The sequence below is a fragment of the Crinia signifera genome, chromosome 11, assembly GCF_055691185.1.
Source record: "Crinia signifera chromosome 11, ASM5569118v1, whole genome shotgun sequence".
NCBI lineage: Eukaryota > Metazoa > Chordata > Amphibia > Anura > Myobatrachidae > Crinia > Crinia signifera.
In genome coordinates, this window is record NC_139227.1 from 64,740,277 (window position 1) to 64,760,886 (window position 20,610).

Below are 20,610 nucleotides of genomic sequence, written 5' to 3' on the forward strand. Positions count from 1 at the left end.
CACGCCGGTGGAAGCGGACTAATAAGTGGTTGCTGTCACCGCACTTTCAGGTAATGTAAGCTGGTAATATTATCATCATAACTACAAACTGATTATATCCTTGTATTAATAGAATGAACATTAGGTTATATATTGCCGCTAATGTGAATTAAAGCAAAGCTGAGTTATATTTAAAAAGGATATATCATCCACAATGTTTAAGCATATTTCCAGAATCGACAGAATGAATTGGGAGCCCCTTATGTATATATACATAAGGGGCTAGCTGACCCGGTTCACAACTGGGTTGTTCCTGCGCCTCTGACTGCTGTTAACTCAGATGTGAAACGCTCCTTGATAAAGGTCCATATTTGGGGACCGAAACGTCGGAGCATACATACCCTATATGTATATTGTCATGTTGGATCAATTGGATTAAAACCCTTTTTGCTTTTATCACAAGGCTCATTTGTGATTCTGGCTCTGCATTCACACGTGGTTGTGTGGATAAACTGGACTATTTTTGGGTACATGTGTATGCATGCACCTTTGCCGGGCACCCCAATGTTGATGTGCTGGGTGAGAGTGCGGCCTTTTTGTATGTATGTATGCATGCACACACACACACACACACTTTAAATATTGTCTGTTTAAGGCTAAAATAGTTAAAAACATCCAAAGGAGACTAATCAATTTATAGGATTACTAGTGGATACTGTTGGACTGTTTTAATGAATTGTTTTTTTAACAGTGGCGTGCGCTGGGGTGAGGCACAGCCTTTCCTGTCATACCAGCATATATGCCGGCATTTTGAATGAATAAAGTATGTAAAAAATATAAATAATTTCTAAAAAAAAAATGCTTGTTTTATTATTCTAATCATTTTTATAGTCAAAACTCTGTAAAAATTCTATGGCAGGTGAGGCAGTGCCTCACCTGGCTACCTTTTCTGCACATCTCTTATCAAAACTCAGTGAATCTCCAGCAGTGTATACTGCTGCACATGTGTATAATGCCGGCATTTACCCCATGGCTCATAAATTGTGTGTAAATCTGGCTCTGTTACTTGCCAGGGACACCGTAGCCACTTACCTCACTGCACATCCCTGTTTTTTAACTACCTAATTGTTCCATGAACTGGTTCTTTGAATCTAGATATATTTTGTGTGTAGGTCTTTAATTGATAAATTATATACTCTTTATTTAATAAACTTTTAATTAGATCAACACAGTGCGCTCTCTTATTGTTTAAATATTTTTTCTTGGTAGATTATATTGGTAGTGTTATCTATTGCGAGCAGCATTATATAAGCTGTGTTTTTTTATTCATAAATAATAATTATTTTTTTATTATTACTAAGATCTGTTGCGCCTGATTATACGCTTAGTATAATTTATCTTTGTTATGAGGCAGAGAGCTGCTTTTTATTCTGCAGGGCCAGCGCCGCTGCTTGGTAAAGTTTTACAAACATATGCTGCGGCAGCTATGGGTCCTTCATCCAATCAATAGGGCTGAGAAAGGAATGCGCGCTTCATGCTGCCGGCACCGCTGCCTGTCATCTTTCAGTTAGACAGGTGCAGGCTGCGGTAGTCAGCAGCAACATGTACATTAGCTATGTAGGGAGAGCGCCTTTACAGTATGGCGCCTCCCTGCTTCGCAGATCATTCTGCGTGGGTAGTACTGGCCCTGCTGGGGGCAAGGCTGGTAGTCTCCTCTCCAGGCTTCTCCCGGAGAGGAGACTTTAAAAGTAGGCAATCCTGTCTTGCACTACTTTTGTTACATTTTATAATAAGTGGTGGATAACGGCCGGCAGCGCCACTGTGACGTACAAATTCTGGCTGCAATGTGGGCAGGAATATGCTTAAAGTACATTTCTTGCTGCATTTTATTGAAAGGGTGCACAACTATGCCTCCTGCAATTAGGCCATGTTATGCCCCCTGAAAAGTACAAAAAATAAAAATAGAATGAATGGGAGCCGGACCACATCTAGAGGAACCTTACAACTGTACTCATGACAGTAAGCGGTACTCTTTACTTAGAAGGGCGCCCACGATTTTGATCGTGGGCATCGTTAGTAAAAAATCTCGGGCATCTCGGGCATTGAATGCACTAAAAAATCGGGTGCGATCAACCGACGAGATGCCCGAGATTTCCCATAGGGAACAATGTTAAATGTCTCAATTGACCCAATTTTCCTGTTCAATGCCTCAATTGACCCGATTTTTCCATAGGAAACAATGTTAAATGGGCCACAGAGGCCAAATAGGCACCCTGAAGTGTATAATGGCCACCCGAATTGTTAACGCCACCCCACGATCAACGTCAACCCGATGCGTGGCGAGCGCAGCGAGCCCGCGAGGGGCGGCGGTACGCGTCCTACAACTTTTTCATACCCCCACTATCCACGTCGGCGTGGAGTTGAGAATAGAAAGTGTGGCGAGCGCAGCGAGCCACCGAGCCCGAAGCGTGGCGAGCGCAGCGAGCCCCGCGAGGGTACGCGGACAGCTGTGAAGCCCGCGAGGGGACGCGGATACCTGTGAAGGTATCCGCTGCGCTCGCCACGCTTCGGGCTCGGTGGCTCGCTGCGCTCGCCACACTTTCTATTCTCAACTCCACGCCGACGTGGATAGTGGGGATATGAAAAGGTCGTAGGACGCGTACCGCCGCCCCTCGCGGGCTCGCTGCGCTCGCCACGCTTCGGGTTGACGTTGATCGTGGGGTGGCGTTAACAATTCGGGTGGCCATTATTCACTTCAGGGTGCCTATTTGGCCTCTGTGGCCCATTTAACATTGTTTCCTATGGAAAAATTGGGTCAATTGAGGCATTGAACAGGAAAATCGGGTCAATTGAGACATTTAACATTGTTCCCTATGGGAAATCTCGGGCATCTCGTCTGTCGCATCGCACCTGATTTTTTAGTGCATTCAATGCCCGAGATGGCCGAGATGGGCGCCCTTCTAAGTAAAGAGTACCCAGTAAGCATTATGTCACTAAATGTGAATGGCCTTAATTCACCGCGTAAAAGGACAATGGCTCTCCAGTTTAAAAAAAAAAACAAAAGATAAACATCTTATTGCTGCAGGAAACACACTTTAAAAATGATCACCCAGCTCTGACATCACGATCCTTCCCAGACGTATTTTATTCTACTTACGAGAAAAAAAAAAAGGGACCGCCATCTTGATTCATAAATCTCTAGCATATATAATTAATCAGAAATATTCAGACCCATATGGGCACTTCAACATTTTAGTAATCACTATTGCAAATAGTACAATAACAGTTGCCTCAGTATATGTCCCAAATTTAGAACAAAAAAAGTTTTATATAGACTTCTTTAAACAGCTGGACAAGATATCAAAGGGTAAGATAATCATAGGAGGGGATTTTAATGCTATAGTTGATCCGAAAATGGACAGAGAATCAGGAACTCCCCCAAGCCCAATGGTAATAACGGAATCAAAAAGGCTAAATGATAACGTTAAATCAAATAACCTATACGATGCATGGCGGGTGCTCTATCCAAAACATACACACACTTTTCAATCCCCCACAAAGTATATTCTAGACTGGACTTATTTTTAATAGATTCCCAAACAACTAAAGATCTAAGCAAGGCATGGGTCTCACCAGTAGTTTGGTCAGATCATCTAGCAATAACACTAGCCCTTCAAATAATAACTCAGATTCAGGTGGATACAGATGGAGATTCAACTCCTTAATACTGGCCAAACAAAAGGACAAGATAGAAATTGAAAAATCCCTAACAGAATTTTTGAGATCAACAATACAGAAGATGTGGCACCCGCTATAATATGGGAAGCTCATAAAGCCGTAATTAGAGGCCAGATAATAAAACTAACCAAAGCTCAAAAAATAAAAGATGAAAAATTAGCAAAAGACTTAGAGCAACAAATTAGTATACTAACACTTAACCATCAAAAAAAACCTAAGCACACCACACATAGGCCCTTATTCTGGTTGGTGCGGCCGGAGCCGCACACGGTGCTCCGGCCGCACAAACCAATCCCCGCCCACGAGACGGATCGCCACGGCCGTCCGTACACGGACGGCTGGCGATCCGCATAAAAATGGTGGGGCGTACGCCTCCACCATGGTGGGAGCTGCCCCCTGCATTCGATGGTCGTCGACCATCGAAGGCAGGGCCGCACGCCACAGCAGCTCCCGCAAGCTGAGACCACACGGACAATCGTCCGTGTGATAGCTTGTATGGGGGCTGAGAGCTGACATCCGGCGACGTCAGCTTTCCGCCCCCATCAGTGGCGTCATACCCTGATTAGCATGCATACGCCCCGCGTTTGCATGGGAACGCCCATGAAACGCGGGGCGTATACATAGGGAAATGAGGGTATGAAGCCCCTCACGCCCCTATACGCCCCCTTTGCGGCGGACGAAATACGTCTGCGGCGAATGGGGCTGCACATGCGCAGATTGTCCTCTGCGCATGTGCAGACTAAAAACATCGGCGGTACGGCCGCACGCGGGCCGTACCGTCCGATTCAGAATAAGGGCCATAGTAATCTACTGGCCCTAAAAAGCCAGCTTTATCAAATACACTCAAAAAAAGCTGTAAAAACTATGAAATGGCTTCAAATACAAATTTTACTCCAAAGGAGATAAAGCAGATTAATTACTGGCCCACCAAATACGGAAAAGAAGGCAAAGAGATCGTATTTTTGCGATTAAGGATCCCAATGGTAACTTAATATATGACCCAAAGGCCATATCCCAGAGGTTTAGGGAGTTTTATAACGCCCTATACAATATCCCAAATAAATTAGAGGCAGAGGAATTTAAAACTAAGTTCGAAGGGTTTATTTCAGCTTGCAACCTTCCTTCTCTGTCTGAATCCCAAGTCTCCCTGTTAGAAGCCCCTATCTCTCTGGAAGAGATAGAAGATACTATTAAATCCTTAAAAAATGCTTCAGCTCCCGGCCCAGATGGCTTTTCAGCCATATATTATAAAAACTTTAGTAAAATTTTGACCCCGAATCTAAAAACTTTATTTGACTCAATTTTAGAGGGAAACCCACTCGATCAAGCCACAACCTCAGCTGAAATAATAGTTATACCAAAGCCAGATTGAGACCACACCCTCTGTAGCAACTATCGACCGATTTCGTTACTAAACTCTGATCTTAAACTTTTTGCAAAAATCTTAGCGAACCGGCTAGCAAAAGTAGCTCCCTCATTAATCCATCCCGATCAGGTGGGGTTTGTCTCATCAAGACAGGCCTTTGAAAATATCAGGAGAGTGATTGACACAGTTCAGGTTATACACGATTCCGCTACACCCGCTCTCGTAATGAGCCTAGACGCAGAAAAGGCTTTTGACAGTCTCATGGCCTTATATAAATCAAATACTTCCAAGATTCGGAATTGGTGGCCGATTCTTGAAAGGGATTCAAGCTTTATATAAAACGCCCTCGGCGGTAGTGAGGATAAATGGAATTAAATCAAACCCTCTGTGGATCAAAAATGGGACTAGACAGGGGTGCCCACTCTCGCCCTTATCTTTGCGCTTATAGTGGAACCCTTGGCAGCAAAAATAAGAGAGGAAAAGGAAATAAGGGGGATAGAAATCGGTACAGAAATATTTAAAATAGCATTGTATGCCGACGATGTACTCATGACGATATCCGAACCGGTATCATCTGTGAGAAAATTGTTTGAGACAATTCAAGCATTTAGCACAATATCCAATTTTAAGATCAACGCAGATAAAACAGAAGTATTAGATTTCTACTTACCAGCGGAGGATAAAGAGAGTATATCGTCAGCATACCCAATTAATTGGAAGAAATCCCAATTAAAGTACCTAGGAATTAATATAGCGAAAAATTACAATCAGCTTTATAATAGTAATTTTCCAAAGGTTATAGGAGAGATCACAAATGATTTAAAGGGATGGTCGAAGCTTTTTATCTCCTGGACAGGAAGAGCTAATGTTTTAAAAATGAATGTTTTACCGAGATTACTGTATTTGTTTCAAGCTCTGGCAATTAAAATCCCAGCCAGTATCTTTAAAAACCTACATAATGGCCCTTATTCTGATCGGTGCGGCCGGATGCGAATATGCGGCCAGCACCGTGCATCCTAAACCCCGCCTTCCATACGGATCGCCAACTCCGTCCGTACGCGGAAAGAAGCTGTCCGAATGGACCGCACGTGTATTTCTGATGAATACACCTCCTCCATCTCAGGGAACCTCCCCCATCATTCGATGGTCGCAGAGTGGCCAGGCAGCTCCCGCAACCTCAGACCACACGGGCATTTCTCCGTGCAAATGCAGGGATCTGGGCGGGCAGCTGACATCCGGCAATGTCATATGTCCGCCCCCCACATGTGCGTCACGGCCGCATTACCATAAGTACGCCCAGCGTTTGCATGGGAACGCCCATGAAACGCGGGGTGTAAACATATGGTAATGAGCCCAAACAGCCCTTCACACCCCTCTCCACCCCCTGTTCGTAGTGTACACATTTCATGCGGAATGTGGCCGTGCGTTCCGCTCGCACATGCGCAGAGACGCCTCTGCACATGCGCAGACACAAAACATCGGTGGCACGAACGCACGCGGATATTACCGCACCAACCAGAATAAGGGCCAATGTATTTTTGCGGTTTCTCTGGTCAGGGAAAAGAGCAAGGGTTCGTTTTAAAACACTGCAGTATGGTACTAAAGCGGGCGGAATGGGTGTACCAAATCTGAAATACTACTATTATGCTGCACAGAGTGCACAAATGATTATGTGGCATTCAAATACAGCAACACGTAGATGGGTCCAGCTGGAGTCAGAATTGGCCCAAATGCACTCTCTCAACCCTGCTGTGGATACCCAAAACGGACAGGCCGGACCTGATAAAGAGATTCCCAGTGGTAGCATGTTCCTTATCAATATGGGATAAACTAAACAAGGATTATAAATTGACCCCTAACCCCCCAACATTGATCCCAATGTGGGATAATCCACAAATACCAGTCAGCAAAAAGCAAATTATAAAAAAATCTGGGCCAAAACGGACATGCTTTTTATGAATGAATTAGAAACCTCAGGCGGCTTTCCCACATTTGAACACCTCAAGACTAAATATGATATCCCATCCAAGTCCTTTTATCAATACTTACAAATCCGGAGTTATTTTCTGAAAGCAAGTAAAAAGCAAAAAGTGCAGCCCAAGTCGGTAATAGAGAATATATGTCAGAGGAGGGCCGCTTGTAAGGGCCTGATCTCAAGTATATATAAAATACTTCTGAGCTATGATGTCCAGAATAAATTACCACATGAATTAGCATACCTCCCAACCGTCCCGGATTCGGCGGGACATTCACGATTTACGGCCGATGTCCCGTCGTCCCGGTACTGCTTACCGCAGTCCCGGCTTCCCGAGACGGTTGGGAGATATAAACCACGATAATATTACGACGAGCGGCGAAAACGGGGGCGTGGCCGGATTTCGCGTCACCCCGTGAGGCCACACCCCCTTTTCTCGAGGCCACGCCCCCTTCAAAAGTTGGGAGGTATGGAATTAGTATGGGAAGGTGAGATGGGGAAACAGCTCACCCCAGAGGCATGGAATAGAATTAGGCAGAATTTGATTTCCATATCACAATCGACCCGCTTTAGAGAAAACACCTATAAAATATACACGCGATGGTATTTAACCCCAAGTAGATTGAAATATATCTATTCAGACGCCTCAGATCAATGCTGGCGAGAGTGCGGGTATACGGGCACCCTATTACACATATATTGGGGTTGTCCTCGAGTCCAGTGTATCTGGAAAAGGGTGGGCCACCTAATTCAGCAGGTAACAGGGTATAAAATCCCCATGTCTCCAGAATACTTAATCCTCCCTCTGAGAATGCCAGGGATTGATACCGCAATACAGAAATTCATATGGTTTGTCATGGGCGCAGTTAAAATAAAAATAGCAACGAACTGGAAAGCAAAGTCAATACCGTCCTACAATTCAATAAAAGAAGCCATATGGCATATATATCAGATGGAACTGATGTCTAATTGGGTGGATGATAAATCGGACACATTTAAAGAAATCTGGGCCCCATGGCTAGCTTTCCATAACATCCCGTCGGAGTAAAGGCCGAAAGATACATCAAAAGATAGTAGTGGGAAAAATAATCTAATAAGGCCAAAATTATATGTAAATATAGAGAATTACTAATACCTAAAGAAAGAAAATAGGGTGGCACAGTCTCGCAACACAACACCTCCCCCTTCCTAAGTTTATTCTTATAGGTTCTAAAGTGTGTATGAAGAAAGGAAGTACCAATGAAAATATCAGGAAAGATGTGTAATAAAAATCTCAGAATAAGAAAATTTAACTGTAATATGAGCTTATGTGATGAGAACAAATATTTAATAAGAAACGGAAATACTAAAATAAGAAGTACAGATGCTGATGGTATCCTCCCCCCTACCTTCCCCCCCCCCCATCACACATATTTATCTTGTCTTTGTTATTTGTCCTGTCTGTCGATCTGCCCGTTAGTTAGTCGAGTATTAAGTATTGTAAATGTACTAGAATGTTATGACGTGATTAAGCGATACAGAATTATTTTGTTTACTCATCCCAATGTGGCAGAACAACATCTTTGTGACTTGACAAAAAAAAAAAAAATGATGAGATGTAATGAATTAACATGGTCATGTTCTTTATGTTTCTGTGAGTGAAAAATATTGCAATAAAAATATTTACAAAAAAAAAAAAAGAATGAATGGGAGCCACATTCTCAATAAGAGGCTTCCATATTAAATAATATGAAAACATAATCGATTGACTCATATGAGTCTATTGCCCTATATGGGATCCTCTGTCAATAGGAGACTCCCATAGGCATGATCATGGAGAATCTGTCTCTGGCTGCAAAGAAAGGCAGAAAAACAAGAACAAGGAAAGAAGATGAGCTACAGTATGTTAAAGGAAATAAAAGGGAAGAGTGAAAAATCAGAGAAAAAGAGTAATAAAGGCACCCAGGTAAGTGGACTCTAGTAATTGAATGTACTTTTTATTCTATTTTCCTTTTGAAAAGAATTATAGAAATAAGGAGTTCCCCCAAAGGCCAGGTATATGGGGATGTGTTAGGGGAGGATCAGTGCCCACGCTCCCTAACTCTGTTGTCCTGGCCTAGCGTCCACGGGTGTGTGCTTCCCCTGTACCCGTCCCGACTGTAAGGGCGAATTAGGTCCGCCCAGACTCCGTTACAGGCAGGTCTTATGTTGGGACAACGCACCCGTGCAGATGGACCAGGAACAAGAGGACAGACTAACTAAGGTAACCTGCGGGCCACTGATCCCCACAAAGGCTAAGGAGCCTGATGGGACTCCAGGGGCAGGCACGACTGAGGGCAATGCAGGAGTAACAACACTCAAGGAAGATATTAATGGAGGTGGAACCTGTCACATGTGGACGGCTGAGCAGCAGATCTGGCAGCTGTAAACCGGAGATCGTCCCTTATACTCTGTCCCTGAGCAAAATCACTGGCGATACGTATCAGTACTTTACCTACTATCTGGACCTGGGACTTTTGTGGACTTCGGACATTCAGTAGGAAGGTCATTGACCAGATCTAGACTGGATTGCCCTGCCGCTGACACTGCTCCGCTTCCTGCATTGCCCCGGGTTGTTGATATTGATGTGTTTTTATACCCCCCCCCCCCCCCCCACAATTGTAAGTGTACATCTTTATTAAAATAGATAAGTGATTATCAGTCTACACTATCTGTTTTTTCTTTGTATTGCATGGTACCATTTGTGGAGGAGGAGTATTCATTTGGACATTAAGGGCGGGATGTATTAAAATACATCGCCGCCCTTCGCGCCCCCCCCCACCGCGATGCCGCCGCATATGTACTAACATATGCGGCTGGCATCGCGATGCGGTGACGGAGGCCCCCCCGCGATACCTGTACTGTGGTCTGCGGGGGGTCTCCGTCACCTCCCAGCCGGCTTCTGCAGCATCCACGCCGGGGACAGCTAAGCAAGCTGTCCCCGGCGCTTCCTCCTCCCCCTGCAGCCGGAAGGACGTCCGGCTGCGTTGCTAGGGGGAGGAAGGGCTTACCTTCCGGGGTCCAGGAGGACCTGCAAGAAGGTAAGCCCAAGGGAGGGGGGAAAGGGGGGGGTCGGCGAGGCGGCGGGTTGCGGCGACGCAGCGGGCGGCGAAAAGAAGCCCATAGGCTTCTATAGGGTATCGCCACCCAAAGGTGGCGATACCCTGCCCTGCGAAACCGCTGCGAACGGGTTTTAGTACATAGGAAAATGCGGTAAAACGGGGGTTTTACCGCATTTTCCCTTTAGTACATCTCGCCCTAATTACCTATCGCCTATGGAAAGGAGTACATGGTGATATAACTTTGAAACATTTATTTAATCACTTTCAATGGTGATTGATCTAACAAGAACCACCTGAGCGCTGGAGAACAGTTCTTTTTTCCTTTTATACTGTCATTGTTAGGTGTTATTCAATGGCACCTTAAGAATTGTATATCTAGCTGCTTCACGGTGTTAATATAAGCGCACTAATTCACAAAGTCACTCTATTTTCCACTTGGAACCTGGTAATTACCTGTACAGGTGTAACTATGCACAAAGGTGAAACACACAGGTACAAATGACAATATACAGCGGTATATAAACAGTACAGGTGGAATCAACCACTGAAAGGTACTTGACCCAGCTAGGTGTAACAATACACAGGTGATGTAATAAAACTAAACAGGTGTAACAATACACAGGAGATGTAATAATGAACCAAGGAATGCAAGTGCCAAAGGTGGGGAGATCCCCAACTTATCTGTGAGATCATATGCAACAGACAAGCAGGAACACCGCAGCAGCACTAGGAAGGGACACCAGGACAGCAGTATAGGAACGCTGGAGATGGCACTTGCGCACGAACACCGACAGGCTGGACAGGCACGGTAACAACCAGGAAACCTCCTAGACACGGGAACCAACAGACTGGACAGGTGGGGTAATGCCAAGGAACCGGGAACACTCTGGACATGCAGGACAGAACTATAACCGGCATGGGAGCGAATAACCAGAGGGTTTATATAGTGAGCACAATGTGGTGCTGATTACACATTGCCTGCAGGTGAGCACTGCAGGCTTGAAGCCTAATTAGACACATCACAGAGTGAGCTGCAATGGCCCAGGCTTACCACTGGAGGCCACCAGCGAGCAAACACAAACACAGGCTGGAATAAACCCAGGGAGCAGAATCCAGGGAAAACAGACAAACTACACACAGAATATGTGAATAGCACATTACACCGATCTGCTGGAGGCGTATAATAACAGGATGCCAGTGCCATAATCCCAACTGCCAGGATTTCAAGCATACGTATGGTGTATACTGTATAGTGTTATCGTTAGCCCAGGGGGGAGGGTTAGCTTTAGGCATTAGGGGTATTAGAACTGGGCATAGAGATTTGGGGGGTTAGTCTACAGGGCAGGTTAGTGTTAGGCTGCATGGGGTTTAGGGTTAGGCAGCGGGGATTGGATAAGTATTCTTACATGACCCCTTTCGTGATCCCCTCCATTAGTATGCCAGCTTCAGTACTGTGACAGCCTCCACCCCCACTGCCGGTTTGTCTGTAGGTATCCCATTATAAATAGATGTATGTATTATGGGTTTAAAAATACAATAGCTGCGGGAGTCTTGTGTAGATAGACACTTACTGTACAGCCAGCTTCTGTGATATTCTGCTGCATCCAAGGCCGCAGAATTGTATGAACTGCATAACCACTCTACCATCAAGGGTACCCATTACCCCTAGGGTAACAAGGCTGCAACACCATCCAGAACTGCCGACCACTATTCCCCGCAGCAAAACTCCCCCCCCCCCCCCCCTCTGGTCATACAGAGTCTGGCTCACACATAGTATTTGCACTATTAATATTTATTAATCAATAAATACCTTAATTTTTACCTTTACACTACTTGACTCATTCTTCTTCTTTCTACACCCTCAACAATTAACCTTTTTCAACACCATCAGGATAGCGCTTTTCCCATCTCCATATTTTCTTCACTATAAGTAAAAAGGGACAGGGATACCCTTAAGGAAAAGCAGCACCTGAGTTCAGGATAGGACACCACATAGGCAGAGCGCAGTGTTAAAAAAACATTTTCTATGCATAACCACTCTGGTTAGTATGGGGCCAGTTTTGAACTGGCTTTGTCTTTGCCAGAAAATAATAAAACACACCCTTATTTCGCTGTGATGCTGCCCGTCGCCACCCCCAAACTCCAGCAATCATGCTTCGGTTTTTGGGGCACTGCAACTGATGTTGCAGACCCAAATCTGCACACGCGCTTTTGACAAATCTGCACTCGACACTTATGCCGAGCATACGCATACAGATAAAATATCTGTCAGCCTGACAGGCAGAGGCGTAACTCTTAGAGGTTAAGGTCTAAGCCCTGTAGGGGCACCTATGTGTGCAGCAGCACTTGTGTGGTTCTGCTAAATAGTGGGATCCAAGAGAGACTGTTGATCTTTCAACTGAGCTCTGCAGGGCACCTGCTGCTGCAGAGTTTATTGGCTCTATCCCAGTAATAGGGGAGAGGATGGCTCCCAACTGGTACCACCCAGCATGTGCTACAGAAAGCAATGGTACATCCGTCACTGCTGATGGACTGTGAGATGGGCCCCAGTGGCGTAACAATAGCCCCGTAGACCCCACGGTCGTGGGGAGGCCCTGATTAAGTATGGGTACCAGGGGTCTGCAGGGCTATCATGCGCTGCGTTGCACTGCTGCTGGGGACCAGGACCAACCTTGCCCCTCTGCTCACCGCCACCAGGACCCGCAGATCTCTTGTCTGCAGTCCCGGCTCTCTTCCTGGCAGGCTTCTGTTAATGAAAATGACCCTCACAAAATGGCCGCCCCCTTACAGCAGACACTTTTTGAGGATGTTAGAGGAGACGGCAGCTTCCTCTAGCATCCTCAAAAACGGTCTGCTGTTAGGGGCAGCCATTTTGTGAGGGTCATTTTCATTAACAGAAGTCTGCCAGGAGGAGGGTCGGGACAGCAGACAAGAGACAAGTAGATCTGCAGGAAATCTTGTGAGTCCATCCCTTACTCAGCGGCCGTTGTCAAATAGTATAGTTATAGTTGGAGCCCTGCCAAATCACTGTGAACTTCAGTTCCTATAGCAAACTATCTATATAATTCTGTAAGTGTTTGTTTTATATAGAAAGACACATGTATTCACACACACCGGGCCAAATGTAATAGGGTGAGGGTTTCAGAAAGTGAGAGATTTTGGGAGAGTTTTCCCCCTTTTTTTTAAAGCAGCAATCAATTACACTGCAAAACCAGGTTGATTTTGCCATGTAATTGATTGCTGCTTTAAAAAAACATGGGAAAACACTCCCAAAATCTCTCCCTTTCTGAAACTCTCACCCTATTACATTTGGCCCACCATATTGTTTACCTTTTTTTAAGGTAGGTAGCACCAAACACCAGCTTGCTTCTGGGTGACTGGGATGAACTGATATCTATTTGGCAGCCTGAGACAGTGCAGATATCATATGCATACACTGTGAGATCTCTCAGTGTATTGGCCATGATATCTGCGCTCCTCCCCCACAAAGGAGAAATGTTCCTGTTACTTCCTATGTGAAGGAACAGGGGTACGGCATGTCCCACCGATCGATATTACCAGATTGTTTGCCCTTATACATGATGCAATTATCTGTTCGATCCACCGAACAGACAGATAATTGTAGCATGTATGCCCGAAATCACATTGAACATCTCTGTGGTATCTTACAATGTTGCTGTCACCATACTATACTATTGTATAGTGAAGGAAATTGTGCAGCAGTTACTAAAAGACAATAAGAACACTTTGGTGGGTTATTGTTTTCACATATCGTCAGACTTACCTGCCAGTATGTCTACTGTACCAGGCCACCATGACGAACTGCCTTGAAGAGATTTAATGATGGGCCATTTCTTATAGGCTTGTGCTCTGGACTTGCCATCCAGGCTGAAAGTTGCCAGGTGGTCCCTGATTCCTAGGCAACAATAATGTAGCAATGGGTGTCAATGAGCAAACATTCTAGCAATGTCCCAATCCCAGTCATTTGTCACAAGTTCTTAGAATTAGAGGAAATCAACAGTTTCAATGTTATAGTTGGAGTAAGCAGGGGCTTTACAGTGCTTACAAGATCAACAACTGGTACTGCACTGAAAGTGGAATCACTGACACAGGTCATTTGTTGGGTAAAGTGAAGACTTAAACAATCTCCACAAGTTCTTCTTCCTTTTCCTTATACAGCATAGAGGGGCAAAAAAACCTACAGTATTGGAATCCCATTTGTCACTGGCTCAGCCAACCCGGGATAAACTCTTAGTTAGCTGAGGTAAAATTACCTTGAGCATGACCCGGCTTCCCCTGACAGTACCCCCTGCGCATCTGTCATTGGACATTTTTTATCTGTGTTGACACATGACCACACCTCTACATCAGCGACTCCTACCCCAGACACAAGAGCTCATCAATGATCGTTCTCCAACAGCACCAACCACACAAAACCCAAAGACAAGGATAAGTCAGACACTAAATGAAAACAAAATTGCACTTTAACATTGACGCATCTGCTATATAATATTGCTCCAACCAGGGGGGCGTATCCACTGTGGCAAGGAGGTAGGACATGGGTGAAGGTAGCTCCCCGGCACATTATCCTTTAAATAATCCTGTACCTAGTCCCAGGCCCCGTCCAGGGCCTCACTCGCTGCCTAAAGCTTACCTACAAGTGCCTGCTCCCCGCTGAGATTGGGATGACCTCCTGTGGTGCTCCGGAGCAGTCCTTCCACTGCGTCCTTTACATCCGGGTGCTATCGCCATCTTACACTGAGCCACAGCCATGCCAGAAGTCTGCTGGTGTGCCCGGCTCTTCTCCTCCATGGCTCTCCTGCCTGTACACTGTTGCAGCTTCTTGCTGGCTCGCAGCAGTGCTTTTGAATCGCCTGTCAGCCTGCCCTTATTATTTAAACCCCCCCACACACACAGAGCCGGCCCTAGCCTAAATTATGCCCTAGGCAAGATTTTGACTGTTGCCCCCGAGCACTGCCACTAGTTCCGTCTCCCCTTTCCCAGCACCATCAACCCTCATCATAGCAGTCATCATTTTGGTGTCCCTATCCGCAATATTTTAAATAGAACCAGCACATCCATTCGGTGCCTTTTTTGCTGAAAATTCTTCTTATTTGCATTGTTATGACCAGCACACACAAGGAGCTTCTGCTGATTAAAATGATATGCAGCATGACTATATTCTGTGTGCGACTGTGGCTGTACCTGCATACGGAATGCTATGTTACAGTGATTTCCATGAATACACTATTTCATATGCAGATACAGCCTCACTCACACACAGAATATAGGCATGCTGCATATCATTTTAATCAGCAGAAGCCCCCTAGGCATTCCAAATGCCCTAGGCAATTGCCTAGTTGGCCTATGCCTAAGGCCGGCCCTGCACACACACACACCTGTGTATTTCATTGCTAAACTGCGGCCATATTGAGGAGGGAGGTGAGCAACACCACTCTCAGGTGGCTCCTGTATCACCAACAGCGCTACAGAAATGTAAGATCCTGTCCTTGAGGACTGCCCTGTTGTGCCCTCTGGCTATCTCCTGCTGCATTATCTCAATATCCTTCAATATCCTGATCCTGCATTGTCTGGAGCACCACTGCATTATTATACTTCATTTTACCACCACCACCCTGCGCATCTGTGTTGATATCTCTTCATTACCTGCCTGGTACAGCACTCCTATCTGCTACGGTATTACCTGTGTGGACTAGTAACCGACGCAGCCCTCCTGGGTGCTGCTGAGGTGGGAGAGAGGCATCAGTCATCTTGGGCTGTGCGGGACTGCGTTGACTGGTGCCATTCCCCGCTCCACGGACCAACAGCGTGAACCAACTACAGGCCGGTGCCAGCCTGGCATAACAGAGGAGGTGAGTTGGGTGGCGTGCTAGCCGTCGCCTTCTCACATTTGCTGACTTATTTTGGTCCCTTGCAACTTCATCCACCTGGTGAGCTCATCCCTATACGTTTGTCCCATGATGGGGTACTTGTGTATTTTGGCGGCGCCCATCGCATCGTATACCATAACGCATGCGATGGTATGCGATGCGACGCGATGTCGTTGGTTAGTGTACGATGGCATACAATTTTGAAATTGTATGCCATTGTACATGACATACAATGCCATACGATGCGATGCGATTAAACATTGTATGAGCACCCTAATGGGTTCACGTTTATAGTGGGGGGGTGGCGTGGGGGTGCATTTAACATTGTAAGCACCCATTAGGGTGCTCAAAAGCACCCTTTAGGGTGCTTATACGATTTTCAATCGTATAGGGGGTCAAAATCGCGTCGCATCGCATCGCATGCCATCGGGTACATGGCATGCGATGCGTTACGATACGTTCATCGTACGATGTACATCGGGGGCGCCGCTATAATACACAAGTACCCATGATGGATATATCCGCTTCCAGGATTATCCTGGCGTTGAATGCCTCGACACAGAGGCTGCTTCAGATGCTTTCTTCTACAACTATTCAGCCATCCCCTTCTACCTCAGATCAGGATGTTGGAGTGGGTGAGGTAGATTCATATACTCCTATTCCAGATCTCTCTGTATGTTCCACTGCTGGCTGTACTGGCTCCCTCTCTCCTGTAGAGATGCCCTGTTTAAAGGAGAGGTGTTATCCTCTAGGGTTTGGATGCAATTATGTAGCTGTGGATTTCCTACAGTTTTCCTGTTTTCAAAATTGAGGTCAATGGGTTCAGTTACCGTCTCTATGCGGTAAACAAACAATATTCTCGTTACTCTTTTGGCCCTTGGAGCGAGACTATTGCTATGCTTTTACATTTGAGAAGCTATGACTATTGGCCGGATTAAAAGATGATGCTGGATATACTTGGCCGGATAAAAGATAACGCTCTGCAACGTTTCTACTAACGGTCTGACTTTCCTGCTTCTGATGTCCATATGCCATTTTGGGGACGGAGGGCCTGGCCTGGCCAACATTTTGTTCTGATGGACTGTTTATTATTGCCTGCTTATTCTTTATTTTTATATTTTATGGTGGAACCTTGGTGCACTAGTGTTTTGCTTGACTTCCATATCCGTCTGATACACTTGGTTTCATACGGCCATTGCCCCAGATGGTCCATTCTTCTGTTATCCTTTTGTTGGGTGGGAGGGTGGGTGGGTATGGGAGGAAGGGGTAAATTAGGTTTCTTATAGGCTAGTTTAGCTAATATAGATATATTTATATCCCACTGCTAATTTTGATTTGGTTTTAGCTGAAAGCCACTAATTTATTCCCTCCTATAGATAGCTACTATAGATAGTTAGGGGGGTTGATTGGGATCCAGGTATACCTAGGTTGGGGTTAGGTCATACAGGGTGGGGGTTATGAGGAGGTTTGTTTTGGGTTCCTTTTGGGGGATTTGCTTTAATTGGTATAGATAGTTTAGTTAAGTTAGTGTAGAGCTCTTGACGGGTGAATATTTAGTATTTATCTCCTCCTATTGGGGTAGTAGTATACTTCTAATAGATAGTATTGCAAAATGTGCTCCTTTTTATCCTGTTTTAATATGCCCGGATGGCACCTCCGGATAATAGTATTCTACTTATACCGACAAAGTATCATTTACCGTATATATATTTACTAACTCGTGTATATTTAAAATACTGCTTGGTTTTACATGTTGTATGCTCAAAATGTCCTCGTCGGAGCTTATTGCTTGTTTTGAAAAATTCAATAAAAATGACTTAATTTAAAAAAATATATATTGCTCCAACCATCCACCAATCAGCAAGCTGAAAGTTGATTGGTGTGTTGCAGCAGCCAGGGAGGCAGGTAAAGAATGCTGTACCCTGCTATATTGCACTAGCCATCCACCAATCAGTAAGCAGAAAGCCATTTGGTGTCTTGCTGCAGGCAGGTACAGAATCCTGCCTGGGTGTTCTGATTGGTTGTAATTCACAATGAGCCATGCTGCATTCTCTACCTGATTCCCAAGAGGCTGCAGAGGCACCACCCTGGGAGGCAGATGTCCTCTGGCTCAGCTGAAGGCCTCTAGAATCATGTTATCTGCCCATTGTGCCTAAGCCTTAACATGGCCCTAGTTAGAATGTCAACACAGGGCCATCATTAGGGGGGTGCTGTGGGTACAGCTTTCCCAGGCCCGGCACTCATTTTGCCCACTGCACCCACCGGCTGCCTCCGCTGTGCTGCCTGCGCTGCGCTCAGTGCGTTGAACGAAGCACGTCCCAGAGCACAGGCTTCTTCAACTAAGGACGCCGATGGCCAATTAAAATGCTGCACCGGCTTTTGAGCCAATCAGAGCTCGCGTACCGTTAACCAATCAGAGTGGCTGAAGGTACGCAAGCTCTGATTGTCTCACCAGCCGATTCTGCATTTTAATTGGCCACTGGCGACCTGCTTCGTTCAGCGCACTGAGCGCATACAGCACAGCAGAAGAGGGAATGGGGGAGCAGGAGCTGGGCGGTAAGTGAGGAAGTCCCGAGCCCCAAAATTCCTAATGGCAGCCCTGTGTCAACCTATAAAATTAGATTTAGACTGCAATTAGGGGTAGGGTTAGGCTGCAATCAGCGGTAGGCATGAGCAGGGGCGTAACTACCATAGGTGCAGGGGGTGCAGCTGCTATGGGGCCCAGAGCTGAAGGGGGCTCATCTTTGCTCTCAATCTAATATGTTTTGCATACATTTATCACCATCAGCTGCTAAATAGGGGGCCCTTTCAAACTTTTGCTATGGGGCCTACGAATATCTAGTTACGCCTCTGGGCATGAGTGTCGACATTTAAGATTTTGAACAAATAGACCTCCTGAATGCTAAGATTCAGACCATTGCAACAATATGTGAAAAAAAGAAATATAAGACTGCGCTGTACCTGCAGTGTGGAACAGGGCTGCTGCACAGTATCCTAAGGTGCACTACAAAATCACCTTATCAGAAAGAGCATGGGGTAACAAATTGGATATGAGTGTGCAATCCCTACTGCTAAATAACAAATGACATATGAACACTCTCTGGTAAAATAAAAGTATTTTATTAACTTGTGCACAATAACACGATGTATCGAGGGGGTATATAATTTATAAAATATACTTGAAAAGGGTAAAACGGGAGTGTCTCCTAATACCGGTATACATAAACTGGACAAACATACCTAAAACATAAAAGTCCTATGGGGCCTGATTCAGCTCCTAATATTGGGGCAGATGGTATAGAAAAAGTCCAGAGTCATGCCCAATTGGGTAAGAACAAAGTCCTGCAATCAGCATAGTAGGGTCCTGTAAATCAGGGTATCGGCTGTATAGAAATTAGTATGAGGGTCTTGGAGGGTTTGGAAAGGGTTTACCTTGTATCCAGATGCTCACTGACCACAAAAAATCGAAACATCTGCCGGCAGACTTTACTCCTGCTGTGATGTCTTAAAAACAGTCTGGAGTCCGATTACTCTGTGTACCTTCAACGCGTTTCACCTGTGACCCAGGCTTCGTCAGGAAGAAATTGCAGAGTGTTGTGGTACCTGGATAAGGCTCTTTTATCCTCATGCCGTCTCATATGTTAATTCGGGCTCCCGCCCTCTCCCCCCGTCACTTCCGGGTTCCCTGGCGTTCACTTATCACGCATCACTCAGTCTCAATACCGGGTGTTGTGTCTCTCGGGTCCTCTGCCCTTACAACTGTCACTTCCGTTTGTTCTCGGCGATCATTTCCGCCCTTACTGCGCGTCACCAGCGCTGCAGCCGCAAGTGTTGTGTCTTCTGCCATTCACAAACGGCACCTCCGCTGCCGTACATGTTATATGATTTGGAAGTGTGTACCTCAGGTTTCTGCTGTAATAGTGATTGCTTTCCTATAGATAGATGGGTTTATAAACCCTTGTTATACAGCCGCTTCATAATGCTGGTGATATTTGGATGGGTATAAATATTGTCCTACTGTTAATAAAGTATATAGATAAACTCAGTGGTGAAATAAAAAATCTCTTTTTTTTAATTTTATAAAAATAATAATAATAAACAAAAAATAATAAAACAAAATAATAATAATAAAATTGGATATAAAGTAAATATAAAATTTACACAGTAACATGAGACATAGACATACATAAATACGACAGAAGTGAATCTAGTTAGACTAAGAGGGGGGGGATGTTGAATACCTAAGTAGGGTGGGTCTACATACTTCTTCTTGTGTCTTTTTATCCTTTGAGCGAAATAAGGAAGGAAGGGGGGGGAGAAGAGAGGTGGGATAATTTCTGGACTGCTTTCATTGTGCTTTAATCTCTCAGAAAGGGAGTTATCTCGAAGTCCACATTGAGTCCTTTCGGGCTGAGTGTACCCATGGTATAAATCATTTCAGTTTCTTCTTTGGTTAGTAAAGTTTCAAAATCTCTTCCAATCCAAAGTATCTTTATTTTCTTCAAGCCCACAAAGGATCGGCCGGCTGGGTCGCTGCTGCGTTTCTCTTTAAAATGAAGTGGTATACTGTGGTTTTCTTTT

General features: G+C 45.2%; 1 long non-coding RNA gene across 1 annotated transcript; it reads right to left on the reverse strand.

Annotated features, from left to right (window-relative positions):
- Positions 1 to 11,942: 11,942 nt before the first annotated feature.
- LOC146045808 (uncharacterized) lies at positions 11,943 to 19,805 on the reverse strand. Its single transcript, XR_014465617.1, has 3 exons — positions 19,462 to 19,805; positions 13,923 to 14,054; positions 11,943 to 12,062 (listed from the first exon to the last, which is right to left on the reverse strand). It is a non-coding gene; the product is annotated as an uncharacterized LOC146045808 (long non-coding RNA).
- Positions 19,806 to 20,610: the final 805 nt, after the last annotated feature.